Here is an 18,571-nt window from a genome sequence, read left to right on the forward strand (position 1 = left end):
TCCACAGAAGAGGGGAGCTGCATAGGTAAATATCACCACCATCACTGCTCAACATTGATGACACTGCTCAGGAATTAAACCAACCATATTGATCATGTCTGCTATACCAAATGCTGTGCTAAACAGTTGCACTGATTCTCTCTTATTGGATTCTTGGTAGAAGTCTGTGAGTCATAATCAATTACTATCATTATCCCTCAGAGAAGAATTCTGATTCTCAAAGAAACAACAAACTTGCTCAGGTTTATAGACCAAAAGTGTGGGGTCAATGAACTTTAAATGCAGCAGCTTGACTTGAGAGCTTGCTTTGGTATTCAAGACCAATATCAAGGAATAGAAATTATTTCTTGGTTTTAGCAAGACAATCTATTCCTCTCCTTTTCCACAAGCCTATAGCAGAATAAACCACTAGGACAGTATAGGAGTATTCTGCCTTTACCCAAGAATTTGAATATAACAATATAAAAGCCTTATAAAATGAAGATAATTCATAAAAAAGGCTGGGGAGATGACTGAGTGTGAAGACTTGAGTTGGAAGCCCCAAACGGTACACAAAGCCAGACATAGTACTGCATGCTGTTGTAATCTCAGTGTCCATAGAAAGATGGGAACTGTAGACAGGAGAATGCCTGGAAACTTGTGGGCCAGCTAACTTGACATACACAAGAGTAAAGAAGAGATGCTGTCTCAGCCAAGGTAGGAGGTGAGGACCAGCATCTGAGTTTGTCCAGCGACCTCAATATGATTGCTTTATTAAACCCTCTTATTCACACAGGACAGACACAGACAAATGCACACATACCAATAATAATTTGAAGATAGCAGTTCTCTTAGTTCATCTTCTTGATCGCTGTGCTTTCTTTCTCCTCTCATGTTCTTTTCTTTTTAGTTAGTTTTCTTTTTCATGCATGAACAAAAAAGAAATCTGGAAAGCCTCCTTTCTACAGAGGGAATAATTAACCAAAGGGTGAAGAGTTAGTATCTAAGAGAGAAAGAATTTATCTTTTATCTTCCTCAGGGAGAAGTCCCTTGAATGGCCAGAATTGAATTAAAATCATATACATACAAGCAAAACACTAAACTGACACAGTAGCAGGTTGCATATATATATATATATATATATATATATATATATATATATATATATATATATATATATATGTGTGTGTGTGTGTGTGTGTGTGTGTGTGTGTGTGTGTGTGTGTGTGTGTATGTGTGTGTGTGCATTTATATGTAAGAATAAGAAACAAAGAAAAAGAGACCATGAATTTGAATGATAAGTGTTGAGGAATATTACCTTAACTATGTGAAGATGTATTACATTTTTTATGATGCATTTGTCTAACTGTGTAAAGATGTGCTGTATTTGTTTATACTGCATTTTTTAACTGTGTAAAAATGTGTTGCTTTGCCTGCCTAAGTCATCTTGTTGGTCCAATAAAAAGGTGACGCATCAATAGCTAGGCAGAAGATGTATAAGTGAGTCTGGTGGGCAGAGAAGTAAGTAGGAGGAAGAATCTAGGCTCAAGAAAGAAGAGAGTAGAAAACAAGGAATAAAGAGAGGGAAACACAGCTTCCAGCTAGCCAGACATGGGGTAGGATTTATAGAATAAAAGAATGCTAAAAAGCCCCAAAGCAAAACATAGATGAAGAGGAAGAGGATAAATAAAATAAGTTATAAGAGCTAGTTGGGACAAGCATAAGGTAAGGCCAAGCATTAATACCTAAATATAAGTTCCTGTGTAATGATATGGGAAGCTGGTTGGTGTCCCAAAGAAAGCCTGGTACATTTGGTGCCAAATGTGGAGCACCAAGATGCTGTTTCCCCTTCATCACAGTGCCTGTATTTAAACTACTAGTAGACTGGCTACTCTAGCCTGAGGGAATTCTGTTTCCCCAGACAATGGCTCTGTTGTTGCCACTAAAGGTAGTTTTAACTAAATCTCTATCATTCTTTTTTTTTTCAAGATGCAACTTTACTGGTTTATTAGAGAGTATAATTATTCATTATCTCTAAGTCTAGTGAAACTCCATGTCCAAGGGCAGCGATTGTTCAGTCGAATCACCACCACGGCATTAATTGGCAGTTAGATGGCTACTGGCATCAATCAACCTTCACGAGGCCCCTCGCCCAGCCGCTACAGTCTGGCCATGACAAGGAAGATGCTTGGCGTCTGCGCATTAGTGACCCGCCTTTGCTTTGTGTCTGTACTGCAGGTCTGGAGGAAGAGGAAAACCAGAGAAGCTGGCGGTCTGCGGTGGTTGAGCAGCCCCCAGACCCTGGAACAAGGCTCGTCTGCAGCACCAAGGTAGCCCTCGGACCTACCCACTCAGGCTGCTGGACTGCCTGAGCGCCCGAGCCCCAGACCCAGCGGCCAGGGGCGCTAGCCCCTCATGTTCCGGAGAACGCGCAAATGTGAGCTGGCGCTAGTGAGGAAAGAGTCCGATTGGTTGGGCGCATCTCTATCATTCTTATAAAATTAGAGATTCAAAGGCTAGGATGAAAACATTCAAGCAGGCTAAAGAAGTTGAATAGCAACCAGCTACATTCTCTGTTAGCTGGCATCCACAGAAACCTCTCTTCCACATTCTACCAACTAAGAATCCCATGCTATGCTTCTCTCTAGTACTTCCCATTAACTAGGTGCTAACCCCACCTCTCTGATTAATTTTATTTAACACAAATGCAATATATCTTTACATAGTTAAACAAATGCAGTATAAACAAATGTAACACATATGTTTAATATTATTATTTGCCTAATTAAACAAATATTCCACAACAGAGAAGAAATTGGAGAAAGGAAATGGAAGGGGAGAAATGTTGTGATGATTTTTATTTTATAAAATACAAAAAATTAAATAACTTCAGATTAATTTCATTGTAAGTTATTTCCCACCACAGACATAAGCCCAGGGTTGAGGCTGTTGGATGGTGTGGTGTGTTTTGTTTGTTTGTTTTTACATTCTCTCATTCTTTTGTGACATTACTCTAAATTTTTTTGCAACTTATATGGACTAAAACTTTCAAATCAGTATCAGGAAGATAATAGGGAAGAATGTTCTACAATTTCAAATCAAATTTTACATGTTTCACATCAATGGATGGATGCACTTTTCCTGAGTGTGTGCCTCTTTCTAAAGCAGACAGTAAAGGATGGAGGATGCTCAGGATGTGCATTCATAGATGATTCACACTAATTTAAAATTGCTGCTGTTTTTTCCCAATATGATTCAACTGATATCTATTCCAACTGAGAGAGAATGAGAGACACATTTATTTCCCATTTTATTCCCTCCAAGGCACTGACTTATAAATCAGATACCCTATGTGAGATTTTGAAGTCTCCAGGAAATAACAGAAAATGTAGAGAAAGAAAAAAAGTCCAAATTACTATAAAAGTAATGTTATTTCAAAAATGAAAACATCCCAATATCCATGGATACTCTCTCTCTCTCTCTCTCTCTCTCTCTCTCTCTCTCTCTCTCTCTCTCTCTCTCTCTCTCTCACACACACACACACACACACACACACACACACACACACACACTTAGACACGATTTCGTTCAAATTTTTATTCCACTTTAAAGCACTAGGAAATAAAAGAGGTAAAAAGTTCCAAAAAATTGGTTAAGAAAAGAACACTTACATAGTTACATAATAGATTTAAAAGTGGTCTAAAATTCTCTTTTGATGTAAAAAGTTGTCTAAATATGAGGTGTCTGCATTCATGTAATGCACATATATATGCAAATATTTTTTTAAAATATTGTGTAAATCAATAAACAAAACAGCAGTCTTTTATATAACAAATTTCAGTAGCATTAATCTAGGTTAGCCTAGGCAGTAAACATCTTGTAGCTACACTGATAAAAATCATTATCTATAATAATCTACATATCTTGAACACCTATTGCAGGTCAGATATATAGTAACTCTGACACAGTAGTTTAAATGTGGTAAAATTTGAATTCAGTCTTAGAAGGTCTGAATCCTAAAGATTCATCTAATGAATTAGGCTATGTTGATTGATGGTTGGAATCTGAGAAAAAGGGGTTTTGGAAACATCCATGTAAAGAAGAATAAGGCCACCAATTAAAGTGCGTAGTGTGAATATATGAGACCAAATCCTAGGCACTTTCCATTGGTGAACCAACCACCGAAGATAGGCAGAGGTGAATTCTGGGTAACCAAATTGTACCCCAAGTTTATGGTTCTGAACTATTCTATATGATCTTTCTCCAGTTCTCTTATACTCTTAGTCTTGTCACTGTTGATCTTACTGTACAAAATGGTGGGATTTTATCTTTTTGCAAAATCTCTTCTTTGGTAGATAACCATAATTTTGAAACAAATGAGCTAGCCAGTGGTGCCCATGGATTTAGTTAATTTGAATAAAGACAATTTTCCTTTTGTTAAAAAGTTGATTTTATAAATGTTCAAGGTTTTAGAGATTATTTTATAAGTGTGTGTGTGTGTGTGTGCTTGAAAAGCATTTATGTGTCTATAGATACAAGAAGAGGACATACATTGGAACCAGATTTTCAGCCTATTGTAACCTAAAATTGATGTAAGTACTGGGATCCAACCCAGGTCATCTGTAAGATAAGAAAGCCATTGTAACTGATGACCCATCTCTCCAGGCCCCAATTTTGTTTGATAAAGTGGTTCAAGCTAAAGGTCTTGCCAAGAGGTAGAACACCAGTGATTATAACAAACTGCATAAATCTGCATAAATTTATTCTTTTTTTTTTGTTTTTCGAGACAGGGTTTCTCTGTAGCTTTGGAGCCTGTCCTGGAACTAGCTCTTGTAGACCAGGCTGGTCTCGAACTCACAGAGATCCGCCTGCCTCTGCCTCCCGAGTGCTGGGATTAAAGGCGTGCGCCACCACCGCCCGGCTATAAATTTATTCTTGATACATGAAATTGGATTCAAATTTTAGATATCCAAGAATGATTTTAACACTATCAGTTGGGGTTTTCTGTGAGGGTCTTTATTAGCTCTAAGGAGAGACTTCTTTGATGAGGGGTAGAAACTGCACTATCAGTAGTTATCAGGATCAAGTTTAGAATGTAGTAAAGAATTATGCTTATCTAGTAAAGTGGATTCATTAACAACTTAACTTTTGTATCTATGGTTCAGGGAGCATAATAGAAGAGTGGGGTAGAAAGATAGTAAGAGCTAGAATACCAAGAAGTCTGCTGTCAAATAATCTGTCCTAGAAATGGATGCATGAGCAAGACTGCAACAGTGGTAGTATCAATAAATATGGTAATGTGGAAGGGAGAAAAACATTGAGGGGTATTACACCTAGATAAAGAACTATAGGCACCCAGTGCCTGTAAGTCAGGAAAGGGAGAATTGTCCATCCCAGGGATGAGGCAGTTTATTGATTATATTATATTATACAAAGTTCTCAGGCCTGAAATCATATACCCACACAAATGGACCCCAAAAGTTGTGTGTGTTTTTGTGTGTGTAGTTTGTGTGTGCATGCATACATACACACATACATGCACACACATGTATATTTATATGTATGCGTGAAGATCATAGTCAAAGACAAAGAGGTTATCAATTTAAGAGTGGCAGAGCATGGGAGAAGTTGGAGGGAAGGTGCCTACAAAGAAAGGAAAGAAAGAGAATGATGGGATTCTATTTTAATTTAAATGTATCAAAAAACTCTGATAGTGAAAAATAAAAGTTAAACATTATTTTCAGAGTTTCTTCTTTTTATTGTACTGATAAAGTCACACACCCTTTATTCCTTTTAGCAGGCAATAAAGAACAATCTTGCAATCAGTATAGTTAATTGCTGTAACCTGACTTTATCCAAGCCCAAATAGTAGCTAATGGCATGTTTGTCAATAAAGAACACCAAGGAATATCTAAGTGCAAAATCTTATCAAAGACACATAACACACACAGACAAAAATCTCAGAGATTGAAAAATAACTACCCAAGCAATCAAGACTTCAAGAGCAAGTGTAAGTTTCTCTGTTAGTTTTGGTTTTATGAGTCATTTACCATTTTATCAAAAAAATTAAATTTGTTTTATATTTTTCCATGAGCCACCGAATTTACTAAACTACTTAATGCCAAATATAAATATAACAAGTTTAAGTTCAACTATAGAATATATTATGTGAAGAGAGTTTCCAATAGGGTGAATCAATTGGAGAAATGGATCAGAAGATAAGGTGCTGGTGAGCTAGTCTGAAGAAAAAGTTCAGTCCTGAAGAACCTACAGAAGAAGCTGGTCCTGTGGGTCAAATTAAGGTCCTAGGCTGTGGTTAAGGAGAGGGACAGATGTGAAGTGCAAGATTTGGACAAACATAAGAAGTCAGTACTGCCACTTAAGATATCAGAGATACAGTTTTACTGTATCTTAAGGGGTGGTGATTTTGCAAGTAGACGAAAATAATAGGAAACTGTAAAAGCATGTACTGAGTGGAAGGATAGTTGATACTCAAATCATCATGGACCAATGAGATTCAGCTTCAAAGGAAAAAAAGATATAATAAGGTTTACTCCTCTTTTTTTAGATTTTTTTTAGATCTTTTTTCTTTAGATTAAGAACAGCTTTGAAATCTTTTGATAAAAAGGCATACAGACTGGATGCTGAGTCGGTTGCTTTTCTCATTACTGTGAGCAAATACCAAACACAAAAGCAACTTCAGGATGTATGGATTTCTTTGGGTCTCTGCTTCAGGATACAGTCTATCACACGGAGGAAGGCAGAATGGCAGAGTTAGATCTCAGCTGTGGTCACAGGAATATGAAGCTCTTTGTTCTTGTGTCTGTCATACAGCAAACAAAGAGAATATTACCAGGGTCAAGCAATAAAACCTTAAGGAACTTTCTTCTTCCAGGTAGGCCCCTTATATATAGCACACAACCTTCCAAAACAATGTGAAACATTTCATTTCCAAATGACTAGTGTTATGTAGAATATTCAACCAGTCAAGTTTCAAGAAGGAAACAACCTAACGTGTGTGTGTGTGTGTGTGTGTGTGTGTGTGTTATTGTTACTGTAATGTTTGCTGTGATTATAAATATGGGTTTGGACATCTGCATATTCTAGTACATGTGCATGCGTATGCATTTGGAAACAAGATGTGGAGATCAAGTATCTCTCCTTAATCGCTTTCCACCTTTTTGTTTGTTTTGAGACAATATCTTTTATGAAACTCAAAGCTCATCAATTAAGCCAGACACCTGGCCAATTTAACTTCACCTGCCTCCCCAGCATGTACTACCATGCCCCCTCCCCCTGCTTTCAAGAGGGTTCTGGAATGCTCACCTCAGGTCCTCATGCTTGCATGACAAGTACTTTACTGACTGGGTCATATATTCAGCCCATAAGATTTGGTCTTAAAGAAATCAACTAAGAAACACCAAAATTTTCACCTTCATGCACACACTTCCTTGAAGCTGAACCACACCAATTTTAACATGTTAAACTTGTTCATTTATTTTTATGATGTTTTCTTGAGACATTATCTCACACAGCCCAGGCTGACCTTGAACTGAGAATGATCTTGAATTCCTGATTTTCCCATATCCCACAGTGAAGTGTGGGGGTTACAATCTTGCATTATTTTATAACCGGCTGAGACTGCATTTAAACATTAAATACTTTATATGAATATAACTAATAAAGAATGATTATTCCACAACTATACTTCTTCCTTGGTTACATCTTAAAGACTATTTTAATTGGCTGTTGTCTCATGTTGATTGGAATGTCCACTGCCTTCCACAAAATAAAGTAACTTTGTCAGAAGCAAAGATGGGTAGTATGAATCTAATAAAAATTTAACAGCATGTTATGAATGGATTTTCAAGAATAAATTAAAAATTCAAACATGCTATCTCTTCTTTAATCATGGAGAGAAACAGGGAATTTTTACATTCCATTCTAATATATCTCCCATTTAAGGAAAGAAAACAATACTTTCTGGCATTCATTAAAGTAGAATTTTAAGTAAGAAACCACAGCATACTTATACTATAGCGACATTAAAGAAAGAGATGGTATAATTATGAATCATAGATTAAAAGGATGGATCCAGGATAATCACATATTTCTTATGATAAAGAGAGAATGTCTTATTAAGCAAGTTTAAACTTTAGGAAATGAAATGAAAAGACAAAATCTTTTAGAGATGCTCTACCCACAGATATACCAATTTCAAGAGCTTTGCAAGACACTATTTCTTTCACAAGAGCTGCAGATCAGGTAAGAGGTTTGCCTTTAAGACATGTTCAGGATACAAAAGGAAAAGGAGCAGGGGAGAAGATAAATAATTTAATTATGTATTTAAAATAGGTGCTGAAGATATAAGGAAAAGAAGAGTTGTTCTCATCCCCTATTTCCTATCACCAATAAGCACGATCTGGAGATGGCTCCCACATGGAAGAGCCTTGCAGTTGAAATAAAATACCAGGCTATCACAAATAAATATAGCAGGAGACAATGTCCGTGTCCCTGTTCCCAGGCCTATAAAGGTGGGCTAGGCTACAGTACCTGCACTAGTCAAACAAGGAGACCAGCTTTACTCCCTCCTTCAAACTCAAGTGGCAGATCTGAAAGAAAGAGTATACAATTTTAAGGGATGGTACGCAAATGTCAGCAGAGGACTTATCCTTGAGGTTTAGTATCTGGTACTATCAAAGAATAAATGCACCTGAAAAAGACTGGGGATAAGAGACAGAGCCTCTTGGTTCTTTAACTTCACAGAAATTTGAACACCTCGGAAGTAGACTTTGACTTTGACAAACACTATTGCCAGCTGTGGAATGTGGTTGCGGTATACAATCTCTAAGATGATGCCAATTCTAGTTGGTGAGACTCAGGCAAGATTCAGATTAATATCAGCTTTGGTGACCAACCACCATCTATTGTTTAACCTCAGTGTGAAAAACCTGAATTTGCCATTCTACCAGGAAATTGTGGATGGTGGTGGGTTTGGTCTGCATCAATGTCAACTATAAAGTCCTCATTGTGTATTTAGCTTTGTAAATGTGTGATATAGCTGTGACTCACTTAAACATCTGGGAAGGCAAGTGATGAATTTCATCAATGCTATCTGACTTAAGGAAGTACAACATGGGACAATCCCCTATTTGCTGATAATTGGACCTGGCATTAAATATAGGATCTTTCCTTTGAATGTAAATATTAGGTTAGTGACAGCTAGTACTGTGCAGATCGCAACAGTGAGCATTTATAAGCATGCTCATCAATGAAGCTTCCAGAACATTGTAGATATGGAGAGGAACTCAATAGGACTCATCTGTCACCTATACAGTACAAATATATCACAGGAATATATTATCAGGGTCCCATTACACTGTTCATGATCTTGAGTCCATTTTAGTGGTAGACAGATTACAGAAGTGTACTTTCTGGTCTGGTCCACTTGCTAGCCTTTAGTTTTCAGGTTCAGAGTATGAATCAATGTGATGCCATTTGACATAGAGCATAGAGAAGGTCTTTATGGGTAGGAAAATCCCAGTGTATGGCTATATACTAGTGTCTATGTGAAAGATCTCAGGAGATTCACAGTCCACAGCAGAGGTCTGTGGGGCTGAACAGCCCTGTATAGACTTCTCATTGTTTAGCTTTATTAAATGCACCAGCTGTACATTTGGCATGATTGTCCATAGTATTCCCTTAGAACATAGAAAGTTACAACACACCAACAGTGACTTGTGTCAAACATAAACTTGGGAATCAATTAGTGTCTTCAGTTCCAGATAACACAGTTTGTTTAACTCTTCAGATTGATTTCATGGGTGTAGCTTTCCTATCATATACAAGCACAGTTTTTTAGTAGATGTACTGCTCTTTTGTCTCTTTAATCTTTCCTCCACCCACTGCTGAGATATTCCCTGATCCCTAAGTACAGTTGTGTTATAGATATATCAGCTGAGGTTGTACAGCCCCAGTCAGTTGTTATCCAAAAGTTGACTAGTACTGGATTTCTGTAATGATTCTTATCTTCTGCAACATGAAATTTCTAGGATTAGGAGAGGAAAACACACTAACAACATGATCCTAAATAAGATTTTCAAAACATTAACAGCAGGTGAAATCCTAGTATTGATGGGGAAATCTTACAGGGCACAAACCTTAGGATGAAAGGTTACAAGAATTTAATGACAAATAAGAAAAAGAGAATCAGTTCTCTGTAAGGACAAGCTTTTGATCTTAAGTAATTGGTCCTAACCCATCTACCTATTAGCTACACTAAATGGACAAGTTATATTTATATATTCAAATGCACATCTTTCTCTTCCTGGGTGTGGGGGTGGGTTGTGAAGATTGGTATGGAGAGGGGGGAGAGAGAGGTGTAGAAAGATGAAGAGAGAAGAGAAAGGGTGGAACAGTAATTGTTAAGGGGTCATGTGAGTATGGGGAAGGTAAAACTGTAATATTTAAGGAGGAAAAAGTCATATAAGAGTGTTTCTGAGACAGACAAAGCCAGGCACAAGCAGATTATGAAAAGTGAGATAACAGATCCTTGAACCCAGACTGCAGTTTCCAAAGTAACAAACATCAAAAGCTTTCATGGTGTTTTCACTTAATCCCCAAAATAAGGTGCCAGAAAATGGGCAGATGGTCATCAATACCAGAGAGGACTCGGGTATAGAATTTGAAACAGCAATTTTAAAAAAAATAAAAACTTGATGGGGAAATTTTTCATGAAAAAGAGAGAAATGAGTTCAATTTTTTCCCTAAAAGAAATTTAATGAAAAAACAGAATTGATTCAAAATACCCCCAAAACCTTAATGTAAGAAAACACAGTGATATTAAAAGAGTAACAATAGATATTGATAGTCATATCAGCTAAATTGAGAAGAGAATCTGTAGTCTAAGACAGGCCATATGGACAATACAGAAGTAGAGGACAAAAGGAGGACTTAACAAGAATGGAGGAAAGCTTTGGAGAGCACCATGGCAGTGTTAACAAAGCAAATATCCAGCTTATTAGGGTTAAAGTGGGATTGTTTCATTCCATTCAGTCACCACCTCATTACATTAATCTGTTAGAATTAAAATATATTTTAAACCTCGTGGTGACCACAAATCAACCATCTATAATAAACAAACAAAAAACACACCAGAAAAGCAAGAAACAAGGAATCAAACACTGTCATGACTAAAGTAAGTGCCTTAATCACTGGAGGACAATGATATAATGAAGGAATTAGCAACTAGAATAACACTAGATGTCAGAAATATCTGTAGTTTTTACCACTGAGTAGTACTCCACTGTGTAAATTCACCACATTTTCATTATCCATTCTTCAGTTGAGGGGCATCTAGGTTGTTTCTAGGTTCTGGCTATTACAAATAATACTGCTATGAACGTAGTTGAGCAAATATCCTTGTAGTATGATTGAGCATCCTTTGGGTGTATGCCTAAGAGTGGTATTGCTGGGTCTTAAGTTAGGATGATTCTCAATTTTCTGAGAAACTGCCATGTTGATTTCAAAGTGGTTGTACAAGTTTGCATTCCCACTAGCAATGGAAAAATGTTCCCTATTCTCTGTGTCTTCCCAGCATAAACTATCATTGGTATTTTCAATCTTAGCCGTTCTGACTAATGTAAAATGGTATCTCAGAGTTGTTTTGATTTGCATTTCCATGATGGCTAAGTACTGTGGGACAATGGTCCTGTACTCTGTAAAGGTTTAATAAAATGTTGACTGGACAGTAGCCAGGCAGGAAGTATAGGTGGGATGACCAGAACAGGAGAATTCTGGGAAGAGGAAAGGCTGAGTCTGCAATCACTACCAGATGCAGAGAAAAAAAAAAAAGATGAGAATGTCTTGCTTTAAAAGTTACCAAGTCACATGGCTGACACAGACAAGAATTATAGGTTAATATAAGTTATGAATTAATAAGAGGCCTGAGCTAATAGGCCAACCAGTTTATAATTAATGTAGATTTCTGTATGTTTCTCTGAGACTGACTGGTTGTGGGACCTGGCAGGACAGAAACCTCAGTCCACAGCTAAGGATGTTGAACATTTACTTAAGTGTCTTTTGGTCATTTGAGATTATTCTGTCAAAAATTCTCTGTTTAGATCTGTGTTCTTTTTTTTAAATAAATAGATTATTTGGTATTTTGGTTTCTAATTTCTTGAGTTCTTTATATATTTTAGAGATCAGTACTCTGTCTGATGTAGGGTTGGTGAAATCTTTTCCCATTCAGTAGGCTGCTTTTTTGTCTTATTGACTGTGTCCTTTGCTTTACAGAAGTTTCTCAGTTTCAGGAGGTCCTATTTATTCATTATTGCTCTCTGTGTCTGTACATTTGGTGCTATATTTAGGAAGTGGTCTTCCATGCCCATGAATTGAAGGCTAGATCCCAGTTTCTCTTTTATACGGTTCAGTGTGGTCATATTTATATTGAAGTCTTTCGTCCATTTGGGCTTGATGTTTGTGTATGAGGATAGATAGGGATCTATTTGCATTCTTCTACATGTTGACTTCCAGTTATGCCAGCACCATTTGTTGAAGAAGTTTTCTTTTTCCGTTGTTTAATTTTAGCTTCCTTTTAAAAAACTGAGTGTTCATAGGTGTGTGGATTAATATCTGGATCTTCGATTTGATACTATTGGTCAGCCTGTCTGTTTTTATGCCAATACCAAGCTATTTTCATTACTGTAGCACTATAATGGAACTTTATGTCAGGGAATGACATCTTGGAATTTGCAAGTAAATGTATGGATCTAGAAAAAGTCATCATGAGTGAGGTAAGCCAGACCCAGAAAGATGACCATGTTATGTATTCACTCATAAGTGGATACTAGCTGTAAAGCAAAAGATAACAAGCCAATAGTCCACAACCCCAGAGAAGCTAAGTAACATTGAAAACCCTAAGAGAAACATATATAGGTCTCCATATGAAGGAGAAAGAGGAAAAATTTCCTGAGAAATTTGGGAGCATGGGGATGGGGAGAGAAGGGACGGTGGAAGGGGAGGAAGAGGGATAAGGGGAGGGAGAGCAGAACTTGAGGGAATAGGATGGTTGAGAAGTAGGAAGGGCAGAGACTAAGAGCAAAGAAAGACTTATCTCCATTCAGGGAGCCATTATGGGGTTAGCAAGAAACCTGGCACTAGAAAAATTTACAGGAATTTTCAAGGATGACCCCAGCAAAGACCCTAAGAATAGTGGAGAAGGTGCCTGATCTGGCCTTGCCTTGTAGTCAGATTAATGACAGTCTTAAATGTCACCATAGAACTTTCTTTGAGCAACTAATGGAAGCAGCTGTAGAGATCCACAGTGAAGCACTGGGCTGAGCTTCCAAAGTCCAGTCCAAGAATGGGAGGAGTGAGAATATTAGCAAAGAGGTCAAGACCATGATGGGGATACCCACTGAAACAACAGATTTATATGACCTAATAGAAGTCCACCAACTTCAGCTTGATACTGAGGGAACCAGCATAGAACCAAATTGGCCCTCTGAATGTAGGTTACAGTTGTATGGTTGGGGCAGATTATAGGATCACTGGTGTTAAGACAAGGATTTATCCCTACTGTTCATCCTGGTATTTTGGAACCCATTCTCTTTGTAGGAACACCTTGTTTAGCCTAGATATAGTGGGAACAGCCTTGGTCTTGCCTCAAAGCAATGTGGTAGACTTTATTGGTTCCCCATGGAAAGCCTTACCCTCTCTGAGGAGTGAATGGGAAGTGGGGTAGGGGGGTAAAGGTGAAGGGAGAAAAAGGAGGGAAGGCAGTGGGAATTGAGATTGATATGTAAAATGAGAAAAGATAGTTTTTAAAAATGGTTAATAAATAAATTTATTAATTAAAAAGTAATATCTGTAGTTAGGGGTTAGAGAGATGATTCAGTGGTTAAGTGTGCTTACTGTTCTTTCACAGAATATATATATTACTAGTACCTACTTCAGGCAGCTCACAATTATCTAATGTAACTCCAGTTCCAGGTATCTGATGCCCTTTCCTGGCTCCTGTGGGCACCTGTCAATACCTGCACATACACACAAACAGATACACTACACATACCATTTTTAGAAGTCTGTAGTTATGTCTTTGCCTATAACTCAACTGAGTACTAATAAATTAAGTTCTTCAGTTCAGTCATGATGAATTAATGGATGCCCACTACAACAAGGTCTGACTTTATGTGCCCTGAAAGAATCTCCCTTCCCTAAGTATTCACATAGAAGAAGAGTGAAAGACGGAATAAGATATTTTATGGCGATAGAATCAAAAAACATAGCAGAAACAACTCCTCATGTGCTTTGGGTTGAGAAAAATCACAAAACAAAAACTTAAGAAACCCACATAATGTGGGATTCTCCTCTGTATGTATGAATATGTTCTATTATCATTGGTTAGTAAAGAGGCTGCTTCAGCCTATGGCAGGGCAGAATAGAGATAGATTATAGGAACTAAACTGATAGCAGAAAGAAGGGAGAGTCAAGGAGACACCATGTAACTGCAGAAGGAGACAGATGCCCAGAATTTTACCTGGTAAGCAACAGCCTCATGGCAATACACAGATTAATGGAAATGGATTAATTTAAGATACAAGAGTTAGTTAATAAGGAGCCTAAGCCATTGGCTAAACATTGTTATATTTAATATAGTTTCTTTGTGATTATTTGGATCAGGGCAGCTGGGAAATGATTGATCAGCCTGCATTTACACCCACAGTGAGAGCCAGGCCAGAGTCAGTACAAAAAGTGCTAGATTCGCACACTTCTTTTCAGTGGATGGATTATTCAACAAGATTTTTAGAAGACACAAAATTAAATTGCACCCTAAACTTGCAAGACTGTCTTCATAATACTCTACAAAACGCCTTTCCATGGAATCTTCTAATGATGACATAATTGACCACAAAGAAAGATTCAATAGATTCTTGTAAAACAGATCTTATGATAATTCTCTTTTATGGGAACCAACAAAGAGAACTAATTGAAATCTCTTTAGCTACATTAAAAACATTACCTTTCAATAATGAGCTTATATCAAAAAGGTAGAAAGATCTCAGACAAACAACCTGTGTCAAACGTAGAGGACCAAGAACAGAAAAAATAGAAGAAAAATTTATTAAAAGAAGTTGTAAACATCATTGAAAGAAAAACAAATAAAATAATTTAAATTATTAGTAATATTAAGAACTGATTTTTCTGAAAGATGAACAAAATAAAAAAACAAATCCTTCGCTTGACTACAAAAAAGAAAAAAAAAGACTTAATTAAATAAGATCAAAGACCAAAACAAAGGAGACATTAGAACTGATATCCCAGAAAAACAAAGGTTATCAGAGATTAATCCACACAATGGTACACAACCAAATTTGATCAACCAGAAGACATGGACCATTTCCCAGACACATTTACCTCCCTAATATTGAATCATGAAGAAATAGAGAATCGTAACAGCCTAATAACCTGTAATGAGATGAAATCAGTAATAAAATGTCTCTCAGAAAAATAATAGAAGTTCAGATTCAGACCAGAAAGATTCATGTTGATTTCCAATAAACATTTAAAGAACTACTTAATTTTCCTTAATTAAGAAACAGAATAAGAAGGTTGTTTCAGCTTCATTATGTAAAGCTAGTGTTGCTTTGATACCAAGTTCAAATGATAATAACAAGACACAAATGTCCTTGATTAATATTGATATCTAAATACTCAAAATAGTGTTAATGAGTCAGACTTAAGGACACAAAAGCGTTATTCACCACAACCAAATGGTGTTAATGATGGCTTCAAATTAATAATAATGTCATTCATTCATCATGTCAACATTGCAAAGGAAAAACACCATATGATTACAATACATGGAGAAAAAGAATCCAGTGAAATTCAATATACTTCATCGTAAAACTATTTAAGAAATTAAGTGTAAAATAATATAACACAATTGCATTGTTCAGGTGGGCGGGATTCATGCATATGAGTGTGTGAGTTTATGTGTGCACATACATACATGTATGCAGAACCTGAGCAAGAAGTTAGGATATCCTTTTCAATGGCTCACAAAAACCTGAGATAGGGTTCTTCACTCAACCAGAAGTTTGCCTCTGGTTACTCTGGTTGGCCACCACACTCTTTAGATCCACCTGTTTCTTACCGCCCATGACTGTGGTTATATGGACATACATCTCTGACTAGCTTTTTAATGGACATTTAAGATATTAAGTTTGGTCCTCATACATTTTAGAACAAGCACTATTATATACTAAATCATCTGCCAATACCTAATAAAATTAATTTGTATATAAGAAGAAAACAAGTGTTATACTGAGTGGGGAAGAAGTGAAAGAACTCTATAAAACTAGACAAATCAAGGATGCTCATTTAAAGCACTGTAATTCTAAATAATGCTGAGCCAACTACACAGTACAACTACATAAGACCATAAAATAAGAGGATTCCAAACTTAAGGGAGTCTAATTGCCAATCACCATTACTGAAGAATAACATGATCTTATATACCAAAATTAATGATTTAAGTGAGGGATGGAGATACAGCTTAATTGTTAACAGTACATGCTACACTTGCAGAGAACCCAAGTTTAGTTTCCAGAATCCATGTAAAGAAATTCACATACACCTGTACCCTTAGCATACATACATACATGTTTAGAAACATTCAGATAAATAAAACTGAAATAAATATTTTTAAAAATATTTTTAAAAAGTCATCACAAATATGTCATCAAAAATGTACTAGACCTAAATAAGAAATTCAGCCCATTTTCAAGAACTCATAGAGCCACCTGCACTAGACTATGTCAACAGCATGTTCTAAAAGAGAAAGATGAAAATCAATTTCATTCGGAATATGTACAAAAAGTAATACCTAAGAATAAATTAACTAAAGGAATACTGAATTATCCAAAGGTAAAAATTACAAAATACTGATGAAATAAATTGGAAAAGATACAAATGTACACAGAGAGGTGGGTAGGGAGGTCAATCCTTAAATGCATTGCTATTTGGAAATTTTAAAAATTTATATTAATATTTTGCTAGAAAAATTAATCTATGATTTTATGCAATTGCTGTGAAAAAATTGAAGCAATTACTCAAAAAATTAGAAGTAAACACCTCTAAAATTCAGAGAATGAGACAGACAGGGTCACACAAAGCATATGGATTTGATAAAGTAAGTCCCAGAACAGAGGTAGAGGTAGTTATTGACTAGGCTGCTTGTTCATTTCTCAGCCGCCCAGACCTGAAATAATCACTCAGAAATTATATTTATTACATAACTGCTTGGCCAGTTTCTTAAGCATATTGCTAGCTAGCTCTTATATCTTAAATTAATCCATTTCTATTAATCTGTATATTGCCACGTGGCTGTGGCTTACCAAGCAAAGTTCAGGCATCTGTCTCCTTTGGCAGCTATATGGCATCTCACTGCCTCCACCTACATTCTCCCAACTTCCAGTTTAGTTTTCCTGCCTAGCTATATTCTGCCCTATCATATGATTTGGGAGGTCCTTCTGTCTATGTGTTGCTTTTCTTGGTTAATAAACTGCCTTGGCCTGTTGGTAGGGCAGAATTTAGGTAGGCAGGAGAAACTAGACTGAATGTTTGGAGGAAGAAGGGCAGAGTCAGGAGATGCCATGGAACTTGGCTGGTAGGCCACGACCTCATGGTGATGCACAGATTAATGGAGATGGGTTAAATTAAGTTGTAAGAGTTAGCCAATAAGAAGTTAGAGCTAATGGGGCAAACAGTGATTTAATTAGTACAGTTTCTATGTGGTTATTTTGGTTTTGGGTGCTGGAACAAACAAGTGGTCTTCCTCCTACAATCACAGGTCAAATACCTTCTTTATTCATTAACTAGTAAAAGCAACACATATACAGAAGGACTTCCCACATCAGGAAGTACCAAAAAAGAACATACTATCTGTTTGACAGAGGATAAATATGTAGAACGTTTAAGGAACTCCACAGTTTCAATAGCAAAAGCACTATAAACACACAAATTTAAAATGGAGTGAAACACTGACACATGCACTTGAGAGGAAGAGGCAGACAGATCTCTGTGAGTTCGAGGCCAGCCTGGTCTACAAAGTGAGTTCTAAGACAGGCTCTACAGATATACAAAGAAATATTGTCTTGAAAAATCAAAAATAATAAATGAATGAATGAATGAATAATATGACACCAAAACTAAAAAAAAAATTCACTGATGGCCAACATACATATGAAAGTTTTGCTTATTTCACTGATCATCAGGGAATCACTTGTGGAATCCACAGTGAGGTATCACCTCAGTCCAGGAACATGACTGAAATTTACAGATCAAGCATCAACATCGTCCTGTAGTGATATCTCATTTGTATATTAACAAGATCAGAGAGTAAAACAGCCATACTGGTCAGCTTTACAGACCCTGCAGTGGTGACATACACTTTTAATCCCAGTAGCCTTACTAGTTTGCCTTAGAAACCAGGCAGTAGAGGTGTATGCCTTTAATCCTAGCTCTATAGCGAGTTATAAGATGGGAGGAGAAAGTTCCCATTCAGTCTCATTCTGAGATTTCTGGAGGA

The 18,571-nt window shown here is 36.7% G+C and overlaps 1 protein-coding gene and 1 long non-coding RNA gene across 2 annotated transcripts in view; both read right to left on the reverse strand.

Moving 5' to 3' along the window:
* Lrrtm4 (leucine rich repeat transmembrane neuronal 4) overlaps positions 1 to 18,571 on the reverse strand; it is a 785,026-nt gene that overhangs the window by 733,472 nt on the left and 32,983 nt on the right. The gene's annotated exons all lie outside the window — the stretch shown is intronic.
* On the reverse strand, positions 1,970 to 2,402 carry LOC119807560. Its single transcript, XR_005284314.1, has 2 exons — positions 2,327 to 2,402; positions 1,970 to 2,219 (listed from the first exon to the last, which is right to left on the reverse strand). It is a non-coding gene; the product is annotated as an uncharacterized LOC119807560 (long non-coding RNA).

The sequence above is a fragment of the Arvicola amphibius genome, chromosome 2, assembly GCF_903992535.2.
Source record: "Arvicola amphibius chromosome 2, mArvAmp1.2, whole genome shotgun sequence".
NCBI lineage: Eukaryota > Metazoa > Chordata > Mammalia > Rodentia > Cricetidae > Arvicola > Arvicola amphibius.